Source organism: Hyperoodon ampullatus (assembly GCF_949752795.1).
Source record: "Hyperoodon ampullatus genome assembly, chromosome: X".
NCBI classification, from domain to species: domain Eukaryota; kingdom Metazoa; phylum Chordata; class Mammalia; order Artiodactyla; family Ziphiidae; genus Hyperoodon; species Hyperoodon ampullatus.
Window position 1 is genome coordinate 91,204,609 of NC_136913.1, and position 14,829 is coordinate 91,219,437.

Here is a 14,829-nt window from a genome sequence, read left to right on the forward strand (position 1 = left end):
AAGCCTATGCAGCAGAAAATATGCCATTAACAAAAATGGAGCTTATCTATGTGGGCCAATATGGAAAATCAGATGCATTAAAGGGATTACACAAGGTGCAAAAATGTACATAGTATAATTAAGAATCATATTATTTATATTACCTACTATATTACATAATAACTTTTAACATTAACATACAATGTCTCTGAGAAAGGAAAAATAGTTTCTGATTGGGTAAAACATCTATTTTTCTATCCTGTTGTACTCTTAGAATTTTTAGTCATGCCCGTATATTACTTTTTCGATTACAAAAAAATTCACCAAATAATGGATGTTGTGTTCCTCAACTGTAATTGAAATTAATCTTCAGTTTAATTTAGTGTAGCAGTTTCAGAGAGAAAAAAATTTGTTCTGTAGCTCTTGTGTATAGAAAATACACATACACACACACCAATGAACACACACACACCAAAATGTTAAAAGTAATTATCTACATAGAGGTAGGACTATATATTACCTTATTTATTCTTCATACTCTTCTGAATTGTTTGTATTACTTTAAAAATAGAGTAACAAAGTCCTCTCCCCTCAAAAGAATATTTTCATAAGCTCTGCATGGCATGTTTGGGTGGCACCTTCACCCTCTTCACTGGAAAACTCCTTTATGCTATTACCAGCTATTCCTTTTCCCTTGATTCCTCTGCCTTGCTCTAATTGCTGCTTTTGGAGCAAAATCAGGCAGCACAAGAGAGAAAACGAGTTCCTTCACCTGGACTTGAGCTTAGGCCTCTAATGCAATATCAAGGGGGAATATAATTTTTCCCTGAGATTAGATGAAGTTACAGCTGTTTTATATTTGTATTATAGTTCTGCTGCACTTGGCTATTTTAAATAAACATTGTAACAAAAATCAGAAAATAGGAATAGCACCTGTTTTCCTGTTAGACCTCAGGAAGAAAACTACTCTTAAACTTGCTTTTCCTGTGAACCATACTAGCCACTAAGTGGCGCTATAGGCTCAAGCATGAGAAATAAGGGACAAGTTCAATTATTTTATGAAAATAGATATAGTGATGTTTTTGGAATCTTCCAAGAAAACTGACACACATTCAGGCCGATTTTCCTCCCAAAATTTTACTCCTTTGCTCAAAATGAGTATTCAGAAACTGAGATGTTGAAGGACTGGATGAGTCCACTAGAAGGCCTAGGGGTGGGTTATACAGGTGACACTTGTTTCATTATTCTACTTCATACCAGATTATTAAAAACAAATGCAGTATTATAGAACGTACAACAATTTTAGTATCATATAATTTTGTCTTTTTCTTTTAAAATTCCAGCTTCCTGCATGCCAGCCCACTATGAACCTGTGATTACAGAAAGACTTAATAACTTTACACACCAGGAGACTACAAAACAAAATGCTTTAAGTTTATTTTGTATTTAATACAGTTTTTATTAAATGATTCTATTCTAAACTGATAACACTTAGCATTACTTTCTCAATATCTTATTGCCTACAGTAGTGGCTCTTAACTGGGGGCAATTTTGTTCCCCAGAGGTCATTTGGCAATGTCTGAAGACAATTTTCATTGTCACAAATGAGTGAGGTGGGTGCTACTAGCATGTAGTGTGTAGAGACCAGGGATGCTAAAGAGGATGTACTTTATATTTTTCCTAATTCATTTCCATTACCTTTTGTGATCCTTGACACTACAATGCAAAGAAGAAAAGTTCGAAGACAACCCTCAAAATGGGAGAAAATGTTTACAAACGAAGCAACTGACAAGGGATTAATCTCCAAATTACACAAGCAGCTCAATATCAAAAAAAAACAAACAACCCAATCCAAAAATAGGCAGAAGACCTAAATAGACATTTCTCCAAATAAGATATACAGATTGCCAACAAACACATGAAAGGATCCTCAACATCACTAATCATTAGAGAAATGCAAATCAAAACTACAATGAAGTATCAACTCATAATAGTCAGAATAGCCATCATCAAAAATTCTACAAACAATAAACACTAGAGAGGGTGTAGAGAAAAGGGAACCTTCTTGCACTGCTGGTGGGAATGTAAATTGGTACAGCCACTATGGAGATCAGTATGGAGGTTCCTCAAGAAACTAAAAATAGAACTACCCTACAACTCAGCAATCCCACTACTGGGCATATACCCTGAGAAAACCGTAATTCAAAAAGAGTCATGCCCACCTCCTAGAGAAATGGAACTAAAAACAAAGATAAACAAATGGGACCTAATGAAACTTCAAAGCTTTTGCACAGCAAAGGAAGCCATAAACAAGACCAAAAGACAACCCTCAGAATGGGAGAAAATATTTGCAAATGAAGCAACTGACAAAGGATTAATCTCCAAAATTTATAAGCAGCTCATGGCAGCTCAATAGCAAAAAAACAAACAACCCAATCCAAAAATGGGCAGAAGACTTAAATAGGCATTTCTCCAAAGAAGATATACAGACTGCCAACAAACACATGAAAGAATGCTCAACATCATTAATCATTAGAGAAATGCAAATCAAAGCTACAATGACATATCATCTCACACCAATCAGAATGGCCATCATTAAGAAATCTAGAAACAATAAATGCTGGAGAGGGTGTGGAGAAAAGGGAACACTCTTGCACTGCTGGTGGGAATGTGAATTGGTACAGCCACTATGGAGAACAGTATGGAGGTTCCTTAAAAAACTAAAAATAGAACTACCATATGACCCAGCAATCCCACTACTAGGCATATACCCTGAGAAAACCATAATTCAAAAAGAGACATGTACCAAAATGTTCATTGCAGCTCTATTCACCATAGCCCAGAGATGGAAATAACCTAAGTGTCCATCATCGGATGAATGGATAAAGAAGATGTGGCCCATATATACAGTGGAATATTACTCAGCCATAAAAAGAAACGAAACTGAGCTATTTGTAATGAGGTGGATAGACCTAGAGTCTGTCATACAGAGTGAAGTAAGTCAGAAAGAGAAAGACAAATACTGTATGCTAACACATATATATGGAATTTTAAAAAAAAAGGTCATGAAGAACCTAGGGGTAAAACGGGAATAAAGACACAGACCTACTTGAGAATGGACTAGAGGATATGGGGAGGGGGAAGGGTAAGCTGTGACAAAGCGAAAGAGAGGCATGGACATATATACACTACCAAACGTAAGGTAGATAGATACTGGGAAGCAGCCGCAGAGCACAGGGAGATCAGCTCGGTGCTTTGTGACCGCCTGGAGGGGTGGGATGGGGAGGGTGGGAGGGAGGGAGATGCATGAGGGAAGGGATGTGGGAACAGATGTATATGTATGGCTGATTCACTTTGTTATAAAGCAGAAACTAATAAAAAAATTAAAAAATTAAAAAAAAAAGAGTCATGTATCACAATGTTCATTGCAGCACTATTTACAATAGCCAAGACATGGAAGCAACCTAAGTGTCCCTCTAGAGGTGAATGGATAAAGAAGATGTGGCACATAGATACAATGGAATATTACTCAGCCATAAAAAGAAACGAAATTGAGTTATTTGTAGTGAGGAGGATGGACCTAGAGTCTTTCATACAGAGTGAAGTAAGTCAGAAAGAGAAAAACAAATACCATATGCTAACGCATATATGTATATGGAATCTAAAAAAAAAAACGGTTCTGAAGAACCTAGGGGCAGGACAGGAATAAAGACACAGATGTGGAAAATGGACTTAAGGACACCGGGAGGGGGAAGGGTAAGCTGGGACGAAGTGAGACAGCAGCATAGACATATATACACTATCAAATGTAAAATAGATAGCTAGTGGGAAGCAGCTGCATAGCACAGGGAGATCAGCTCCATGCTTTGTGACCCCCTAGAGGGTGGAATAGGGAGAGTGGGTGGGAGGGAGATGCAAGAGGGAGGAGATATGGGGCTATATGTATATGTATAGCTGATTCAATTTGTTATACAGCAGCAACTATCACAACGTTTTAAAGCAATTATACTCCAATAAAGATGTTAAAAAAAAGTGAGAGAGACAGAATGGAGGCAGGGAGAGAGGGAACGAGGGAGGGAGGGAGGAAGGAAGGAAGGAAGGAAGGAAGGAAGGAAGGAAGGAAGGAAATGAAAAAAAAATAGTAAGTGAATTGCCTAAGGCCATCTGAGTTAAAAGCTTTTCTGGCTTTGGGGCCCTTTCAGAAAGCCACACTATCTCTGAAAATCAATACACAATGCTACAACAATTTTGAAATTGTTGTTTGAATGGCTTCCATATGGATATATAGGTGAGTTTTTATGTAAATAATCATACATATATGTAAATAATCATACGTATATATAAATAATATGAGCTGCTATTTGTTGAACTTACTATGTGTCAAATTCTATGCTTAAGCAAGTTCTATATATTATTGATATTAAAATTGCAATAGTCACAAAAGTTGATATATTTTCTGCTTTACAGATGACAAATTGAGGTTCAGGGAGGTGAAATAACTTGTCCAAGTTCATAGGGCTTATAAGTAGGAGAATCAGGGTTTAAATCTAAGGTCTGCTGACCCAAGATCATGTGTTATTTTTCCTATTTTTAATATACTTTATTTTTAGAGCAGTTTTAAGTTTACAGCAAAATTGAATGGAATCAAGTCCATGTTTTTAACCACTATCTCACCTCATACCACCTCTCGCATAAAGACTACTCCCATTACACACATGAGCACCCACATACACACACATATACCTATAGATGCTAACTGCACTACATATATATGTAATTGAGAAGTGTGGTAGCAGAGATTGCTCCTAATATGCATTTTTCTTAAGCCTGCTACAAGCCCTTCAATTCAATCAGCCAAATAATAGTATTTTTAGTTGGAAATGTAGCTCCCTAGAATAAAGAATAAATTTCTGAGCCTCCCTACATATGACATGTGATTAAGTTCTGACCAATGAGATGAAAGCAGAAGTGTCACATGACATCCTCCAACAACCTTCTTTATAAAAGTGCTGAAGGTTGCATGTTGCACGTTTTTCTTCATCTTTTCCTCTGTCCTGCTGCCTGGAATGTGGTTAACGCTTTAGACCTAAAGGTAAGGGTCCCACTCAGCAAGGTAGAAAATGAACTGGAGGAGCTTAAGTTCTCTAAGATTTCAATGGTCAGAGCTGCCATGTCACCCCTGACATATGAAACTCCAGATTTTACATGAGAGAAATACATTTCTAAAATATTTAAGCAATGGAATTTTTGAATTTTTTAGTCACTGGCCACAGATTCTAGTCCTAAACATCATAAGGATAAAGTATTTTTCAAAAGGAGAACTAAAGGCCAGGAATGCAGTCAGGCCTTAGGCCCTATCGACTATATCAGAACACTGCTTTCCCAGACAGGATCACACAGTCTTCAAATCTATGGTGTCTTCTCCCCAACAATATTGCCCCAGATACAGCTAAAGAGATACACAGTCTCAGTAAAAGAATCTTGACTCCATGAAACTAAATCTGATTTCATTTTGTCATATAAACACCCTTCTAAACACATCTGACAGATATGTGGAAGAGATTGAGTCTGTGTTGACTAGACCATAGCAGTGCCATCTTTGATCAAGGCCCTTATTAGATACAATTCATCTCCTAGGAAAGAACTTAACCTTGAACACTAAAGGTTTATGTGCCCTGCATAGAAGTATATCTGACAAACTATATGCAGAGAGTATGACAGAAGGAACTTCAGGGCCCTGCAAATGAACCCAGTCTAGCAACATGAGTCACCCATGTAACAGAGACAGAAGTTAGAGAACAGTAAGTATTGGTACAGTATGTGGCCTTCTGACAACATTAAGGCATACTCAGTCCAAGACGATGGAACTCACCTTGACCCCACTCCCAAGAAGCACCTTTGTGTCCTAGGAGAAGAAATAGCTGTGAGCATAAAACAAAATGTGTTATAGCACAAGAGTTATTACATATTTACTGTTAGACCTTTCTAAACCAGCACAGAGATGTGATAAAAAGACATTTCCTTATAGTTCCAAGAAGTTTAAGTCCAAGAGATGATTATAAAAAATGATTATATCAAAAGCACATTGTGATGGTGAAGATAATGACTCAGGCAAACTCTAAGTTGTAGTTTGGAGTACTGAGGTTGCATAAATGACCAGTGGCATTTGGACAGGGAATCCATGAAGCTGGACATTGGTCAAATTTGCCCCAAATGGTGGCATCAGTAACTAGCACTTATAGGTGGAGAGTGTCAATCAGCAATAGGAATCACCTGCATCTGTGCAGTGGCAGCAAGATAACAATGGTGAGAATGGATGAATTCAGGATGTGACACACGTCAAGTTAAGAATAGCCTTAAAAGCAGTCCAGGTGGAGCTTGATTCAAAATTTACCAGGTTTTCTGGAGTATCTAGTATTTTTTTAGTATCTCTTCTAGATGCTGGTGACATAGCAGTAAACAAAAGAGACAAAATCCTTGTCTTTGTGGAACTTATTTTCTAGGAGAGTGAGAAACTAAATAAGGAAAATTAATAAGCAAAGTATAGAGTATTTTAGAAGATGAAATATTACAGAAAAATAAAACATGCTGAAGGGGAGGTGTGCTGGAATTGTTGGCTGCAATTTTAAAAAGGGTTGTCAGGGTAAGTCTCACTGAGTTAATATTTGAGCAAAGAATTGAAATAGGTGAGGGAGCAAGTCATGTGTCTATTTCAACAAAGAGCATTACAGGAAGAGGAAATAGCAAGTACAAAGGCTCTGAGGTTGGAACATGACTAGTATGTTCAAGGAGCAAGGAGGTTAAAGTTGCTGTAGTTGATGAAGATAACAAACAGTAGAAGAAGAATTCATAAAGTTAAAGTCTAAACCACTTAAAGGACTTTGGATTTTATTCTGAGAGGATGTCATTAGATGGTTTTATGTAAAAGAAACATGAACTGACTTAAGTATTAAAATGATTACTCTGACTTTTTGAAAATAGACTGTAGGAGAGCAAGAATTGTTTTATATTTTAGATTCCACATATAAGTGGAAACATACAGTATTTGTCTTTCTCTGTCTGAATTCACTAAGCATAATACAATCCAGGTCCACCCATGTTGTCACAATGGAAAAACTTCATTCTTTTTATGGCTGAGTAATATTCCATTGTGTGTATATGTGTGTGTGTGTGTGTGTGTGTGTGTGTGTGTGTGCATCTCCTTTATACATTCATCTATTAATGGACACTTAGGTTGCTTCCATATCTCGGCTATTGTACATAGTGCTTGTATGAGCATTGGGGTGCATGTATCTTTTTGAATTAGAGATTTCTCCAGGTATATGCCCAAGAGTGGGTTTGCTGGATTATATGGCAGTTCTATTTTTACTTTTTTTGAGGAATCTCCATACTGTTTTCCAAAGTGGCTATACCAGTTTACATTCCCACCAACAGTGTACTAGGGTTCCCTTTTCTCCACATCCTTGCCAACATTTATTATTTGCTGTCTTTCTGATGATAGCCATTCTGACAGGTGTGAGGTGATATCTCATTGTGGTTTTGATTTGCATTTCTCTTATGATTAGTGATGTTGAGCATCTTTTCATGTGCCTATCGGCCATCTGTATATCTTCTTTGCAAAAATGTCTATTCAGGTCTTCGGCCAATTTTAATCAGGTTGTTTTTTTTTTATATTGAGTTGGATGAACTCTTTTATATTTTTTGGCTGTTAACCCCTTACCAGGCATATCATTTAAAAATATCTTCTCTCATTCAGTAGTTTGTCTTTTTGTTTTATTGATGGCTTCCTTAGCTACACAAAAGCTTTTAAGTTTAATTAGATCTCATTTGTTCATTTTTGCTCTTGTTTCCCTTGGTGGAGGAAATAGGTCCAAAAAAATATTGCTAAGATTTATATCAAAGAGTGTATTTCGTGCACTTTATGTTTTATTTTAGGGATTTTATGATTTCTAGTCTTACATTTAGGTCTTTTTTTTTACATCTTTATTGGAGTATAATTACTTTACAATGGTGTGTTAGTTTCTGCTTTATAACAAAGTGAATCAGTTATACATATACATATGTTCCCATATCTCTTCCTTCTTGCATCTCCCTCCCTCCCACCCGCCCTATCCCACCCCTCTAGGTGGTCACAAAGCACCGAGTTCATCTCCCTGTGCTATGCGGCTGCTTCCCACTAGCTATCTATTTTAGGTTTGGTAGTGTATATATGTCCATGCCACTCTCTCACTTTGTCACAGCTTAAATCTATTTTAAGTTTATTTTTGTACGTGGTGTGAAAAATGTTTTAATTTCATTCTTTTACATGTAGCTATCCAGTTTTCCCCGCACCACATGTTGAAGAGACTATCTTCTCCACTGTATATTTTTGCCTCCTTTGTCATAGATTAATTGACCATATTGTGTGGGTTCATTTCTGGGCTCTCTATTCTGTTCCATTGATCTATGTATCTGTTTTTGTGCCAGTACCATACTGTTTTGATTACTATAGTTTTGTAGTATAGTCCGAAGTCAGTGAGCGTGATACCTCCAGCTTTCTTCTTTTTTCTCAAGATTGCTTTGCCTATTTGGGATCTTTTGTGGTTCCATACAAATTTTAGGATTATTTGTTTTAGTTCTATGAAAGTTTTCATGGTATTTTGATAGGGGTTGCATTAAATCTGTAGATTGCTTTGGGTAGTATGGACATTTTAACTATATTAATTCTTCCAATTCATGAACATGGGATATATTTCTATTTATTTTATCACCTTCAGCTTCCTTCATCAATATCTTATAGTTCTCAGAGTATAGCTCTTTTACCTCCTTGATTAAATTTATTACTAGGTATTTCATTCTTTTTTATGTTACTGTAAATGGGATTGTTCTCTTTCTGATAGTTTGGTATTAGTGTATAGAAATTCAACAGATTTCTGTATAGTAATCTTGCAACTTCACTGAATTAATTTATTAGTTCTAATATTATTTGGTGGAGATTTTATGGGTTTCTATATATAGTATGTCACATGCAAATAGTGATAGTATTACTTCTTCCCTTCCAATTTGGATACTTTTTATGTATTATTCTTGTCTAATTGCTGTGGCTAGTACTTCCAATACTATGCAAAATAGATATGATGAAGTGGTCATCATTGTCTTATTCTTCATCTTAGAGGAAAGCTTTCAGCGTTTTAACATTGAGTATGATGCTAACTGTTGGTTTGTCATTTATGGCTTTTATTATTTGGAGGTACATTTCCTCTATACTCACTTTGTTGAGAGTTTCTATCATAAATTGATGTTGCTTGTTGTCAGATGATTTTTCTGCATCTACTGAGATGATCATGTGATTTTTACACTTCATTTTGTTAATATGTGTCACACATTGATTTGCAGATATTTATCTTGCATTCCTGCATCCCTAGAATAAATCCCACTTCATCACAGTGTATGATCCTTTTTATATATTGTTGAATTTAGTTTACTAATATTTTGTTGAAGATATTTTGCATATATATTCATCAGGTATATTAGCCTGTAATTTTGGGTTTTTGTAGTGTCTTTCTCTGGTTTCCATATCAGGGTAATGGTGTCCCCATAGAATGAATTTGGGAATGTTCCCTTCTGTTAATTTTTTGGAATCATTTGAGAAGGATAGGTATTACCTCTTCTTTATATGTTTGGTAGAATCCCCCTGTGAAGCTATCTCATCCTAGACTTTTCTTTGTTGGGAATTTTTTGATTACTGATTCAATTTCAGTGCTAGTCATCAGTCAGTTCAGATTATCTATTTCTTCCTGATTCAGTTTTGGAAAATTGTATGTTTCTATGAATTTATCTATTTCTTCTAGATTGTTCAATTTGTTTGCTTATAACTGTTCATAGTATTTTCTTATGATTATTAGCATTTCTGTGATATCAACTGTAACTTCTCCTCTTTCATTTCTTATTTTGTTTATTTGGGTCCTCTCTCTTTTTTTCTAATGAATCTGGCTAAAGGCTAATCAATTTTGTTTATCTTTTAAAAAAACAAGCTCTTGGTTTCAATGATCTTTCTGTTTGGGCAGGGATCTCTATTTTATTTCCACTCTGATCTTCATTGTTTCCTTCCTTCTTCTAACTTTGGATTTTGTTTGTTCTTCTTTTGCTAATTTCATTAGATGGTAGATTAGGTTGTTTATTTGAGGTCTTTTTGTTTCTTGTGGTATGCCTTTATCACTATAAACTTCCCTCTTAGAACTGTTTTTGCTGAGTCAGATAGAATTTGGAAAGTTGTGTTTTTATTTTTGCCTTGAAGTATTTTCTGATTTCCTTTGATTTCTTCATTGACCTATAGGTTGTTTAGTAGTATGTTGTTTAGTATTTACATTTTTGTGTTTTTCCCATTTTTCTTCCTGTAACTGATTTCTATTTTCATATCCTTGTAGTCAGAAAAGATGCTTGGTATAATTTCTGTCCTCTTAAATTTGTTGAGACTTGTTTTGTGGCCTAGCATGTGATTTATCTTGGAGGGCATTCCATGTGCATGTGAAAAGAATGTGTATTCTGCTGTTTTTGGATGGAATGCCCTGTAGATATCTACTAAGTCCAACTGCTATAATGTGTGTGTCATTTAAGGCCACTGTTTCCCTACTGATTTTCTGTCTGGATGATCTGTTCATTGATGTAAGTGGGGTGTTAAAGTCCTCTATTATTATTGTATTCTTGTCAGTTTCTCATTTTATGTCTATTAATATTTGCCTTATATATGTAAGTTCTACTATATTAGGTGCATATATGTTTATTAAAGTTATATCCTCTTGTACTGATCCCTTTGTCGCTATATAATGACCTTTTTTGTCTTTTATTATAGACTTCTTTGTTTTAAATTCTACTTTGTCTCATATGAGCATTGCTACCCCAGATTTCTTTTCAGTTCCTTTTGCATGGAATATCTGCTTCCATCCCTTCACTTTCAGTCTGTCTGTGGCCTTAGCTCTGAAGTGTCTCTTGTAAACAGCATATAGATGGTTTGGTTTTTTATCCATTCAGCCACCCTGTGTCTTTTGATGGGAGCATTTCGTCCATTGACACTTAAAGTGATTATTGACAAGTAAGTACTTATTGCCATTGTGTTATTTGTCTTCTGGTTGTTTTTGTATTTTTTTTCTGTTCTTTTCTTCTTTTAGTCTCTTCCCTTGTGGTTCGATGATTTTGTTTAGTGTTATGTTTTTGTTTCTTTCTCTCTAGTTTCTGTTTATCTACTGTTGGGTTTTGATTTGTGGTTACCATGGAGTTCATATGCGTTGACCTATAACCATATCTACCTGTTTTAAACTGTTGGTCATTTAAGTTCAAACACATCCTAAAAGCTCTACATTTTTTACTCTTCCCTCCATGTTTTGTGCTTTTGATGTCATATTTTACTTCTTACTGTCTATCTATTAACTATTTCTTGTAGTTATATTTGATTTTACAATTTTGTCTTTTAATCTTTGTACTAGCTTATTTAAGTGGCTGATCCACAGCCTTTACCATACATTTGCCTTTACCAGTAGAATTTCTCCCTTCCTATAACTCTTTTTTCTTGTTGTAGCTTTATCTTTTTCACTTAAAGCAGACCCTTTAACACTTCTTATAAGTTCAGTTTAGTATTGATGAACTCTTAGGTTTTTGCTTGTCTGAGAAGCTCTTTATCTTACCTTCAAATCTGAATGATAACCTTGCTAGGCAGAGTATCCTAGGTTGTAAGCTTTTCCCTTTCAGCACTTTAAATATATTATTCCACTCCCCTCTGGCCTGCAAAGTTTCTGCTAAAAAATCAGCTGATAGACTTATGGGGGTTCCCTTGTATGTGACTCTTGTTTGTTTTTCTCTTGCTGCCTTCAGAATTGTCTTTTTATCTTTAACTTTTACCATCTTAATTATGATATGTCTTGTTGTGGGTCTCTTGAGTTCATCTTGTTTAGAACTCTGTATTTCCTGTACCTGGATATATATGTTTCCTTCTTCAGGTTCAGGAAATTTTCAGCCATAATTCCATAAAATAAATTTTCTACCCCTTTCTCTCTCTCTTCCCCCACCAGGACCCCTATAATATGAATGTTGATATGTTTGATGGGGCTTCCCTTGTGGTGCAGTGGTTAAGAATCCACCTGCCAATGCAGGGGACATGGGTTTGAGCCCTGGTCTGGGAAAACCCCACATGCCGTGGAGAAACTAAGCCCATGCATTATAACTACTGTGCCTGTGCTCTAGAGCCCATGAGGCACAACTACTGAAGCCTTCATGCCTAGAGCCCATGCTCCACAACAAGACAAGCCACTGCAATGAGAAGCCTGCGAACTGCAATGAAGAGTAGCCCCCACTTGCCACAACTAGAGAAAGCCTACTCACAGCAACAAAGACCCAACACAGACAAAAATAAATAAATTAATTAATTTAAAAAATGTGTTTGATGTTGTTCCAGAAGTCCCTTAAACTATTCTCATTTTTAAAATTTGTTTTCCTTTTTACTGTTCTAATTGGGTGATTTCCATTATTCTATTTTGCAGATCACTTATGTACTCTTCTGTATCACCTAATCCGCTGTTAATTCCCACTAAAGTATTTTTCATTTCAGTTATTGTATTCTTCAGCTCTGACTGTTTCTTTTTTATATTTTCTATTTATTTGTTAAAATTCTCACTATGTTCATGTTGTCTTTTCCTCACTTCAGTTAGCATTCTTATTACTATTGTTTTGAACTCTTTATCAGGTAATTATCTCTGTTTCATTAGGGGCTTTTTTCAGTGATTTTTCCCCTCTGTTCTTTAATTTGAAACATGTCCCTGTGTCTTTTCATTTTGTTTAACTTTCTCTGTCTCTGTGAAATTAGGTGAAACATTTACCCATCCTAGTCTTCAAGGTGTGCCCTTGTGTGGGAGTATCTCCATGCAATCTGCTTGTGCACAGTGGCTTTGGTGCAAAAGCTGGACCTGAAATGAGTATGGGCTGCATCTTTCCCTGGGGTGTGCTGGCAGCCACCACCTTGGTGGGAGGTAGGGCTGGAGTCAGAGGGACTAGAGCCAAAGCCAGGTGCAAGTCAAGACTTTTCCTAAGCTTAGTGGCCATCATCCCCTTATCATGGGTGGGGTTGGGGGCTGAGGAGATGGAGCAGGAGCCCTCAGGGAACTGGGTTTCTCCTTGGTATAAAGGCAGTCTCCATCTTGGTCTGGGACATGGCTGGGGCTTGAGGGCTTGGTGCTGCACTTCTGTGCTGGTTTCACTTTTCCCCTGGTATGCATACCTTAGTTAGAGGCTGGGTCCTGGCCAGAGGGGTGAGTACTACACCACTGAACAGCCCCCACCCTCTCCCAAGTGTGTAGAGGAATGCATGCTCCTGCAGTGGCTGTCTCTGCCCTGGAGCTAGCTTCACTTTCTCTGGAGTGTGTACAGGGACATGCAAGCTGGTAATGGCTGCCCAGCTCTGGTCAGAGGCAGGGCCAGGTCTGAGCTGCCTCTATTCCCTTCAAGTGTGTGCATTCTCATTGGCAATGGTAGGCTCCGTCTCAGTGGGGAGCAACACCAGAGCAAGAGGGGCTGGAGCAGGAGCCTGGTGTGGGCTGGGGGTGTGCTGGAGCAGTCCTGGCAAACTGGCCAGAGATCTAGGCAGTTTTCAATCTGCTGCCTCTGAGCTGTGACTGTGAGTGTGCAAGTCTATGCACACGCTCTTCAGGAAGAGTCTTGGCTTCTTACAGCCATTTACTACAAGTCTTACTGTTTTTCAAACAGCTAAGGGGGCTTGTGTTCCCAGTGTCAGACCCCAGGGCTGAGGTGCATCATATGTGGCTCAGACTTCATATTAATTGACCTAGCAACAGCATTTGACACCGTTGATTACACCTTCTCTTTGATAAACCTTTTTTCCTTGATTTCCAAGAAATGGCATTCTTATGTTTTTTTCTCCAACCTCATTGACAGCTTCTTCTCACTGCCCTTTCTAGTTTCTCCTATTCTAGCTAACCCCTTAACACTGGCATTCCCCAGGGTTCAGTCCTTACTTTCCTTCTCTGTCTATACTCATTCCCTTGTTTATATCCAGCCTTGAGGCCTGGTGGTAAACAAGATATTCTCATCCATTACAGAAATTTATAATTCTGCCCAAATCCCAAATCATTGCTATAAAATTATATAAATATTATAATGAAGTATATAAAAATACAGAAGTGTGAAAAACAGTACCTTTAAACAAACCTGTAATTTGTTTGAATAGTTTCACGGGTTGCCATGGAAGTAAAACACCTTAGGTTCAGGACCCGATTGGGTGCCGCTGAACCCACTGATAAAGAGACTAACTAGGTGGGAAGCTTTCCCTGCTGGATGTGGATCATACATGGTGAGAGCAGGAGAACTCACAGCTAACCATTTGGGGCTACGTGAGTCTCAAAGATGTCAAGGCAGCGCATGGAATTTCAATCCTTACAATACAGAGGTAAAAAAGCTAGACATAAAAGCATCTGTCTATGGACTATTAAGTACATTTACATTTAAGAACAGATTAAACTAGCCTATAGTAATAGAAATGGAAACAGTAAATGATGTGGAGACATTGCAAAGGGACATGAGGAAACTTTCTGGATTGATGCAAATATTTTATATCTCCATTTGAGGATGGATTTTGAGGGTGTATACATTTGTGAAAACTCATTGAACGGTACACTTTCAATATAATTATTTCACTACATGTGAATTATATTAAAGATGAGTGTGTATGTACATGTGTGAGAGAGAAGGGGCAGAGAGAGAGAGAGAACAGAGAACGGGATGTGAGAAATTGTATACATCAAGTATTAGTAAAAATTTTTGTTTTTCTATGCAAGTGAGAAAAAGAATTTGGTGCCAGATAACAGG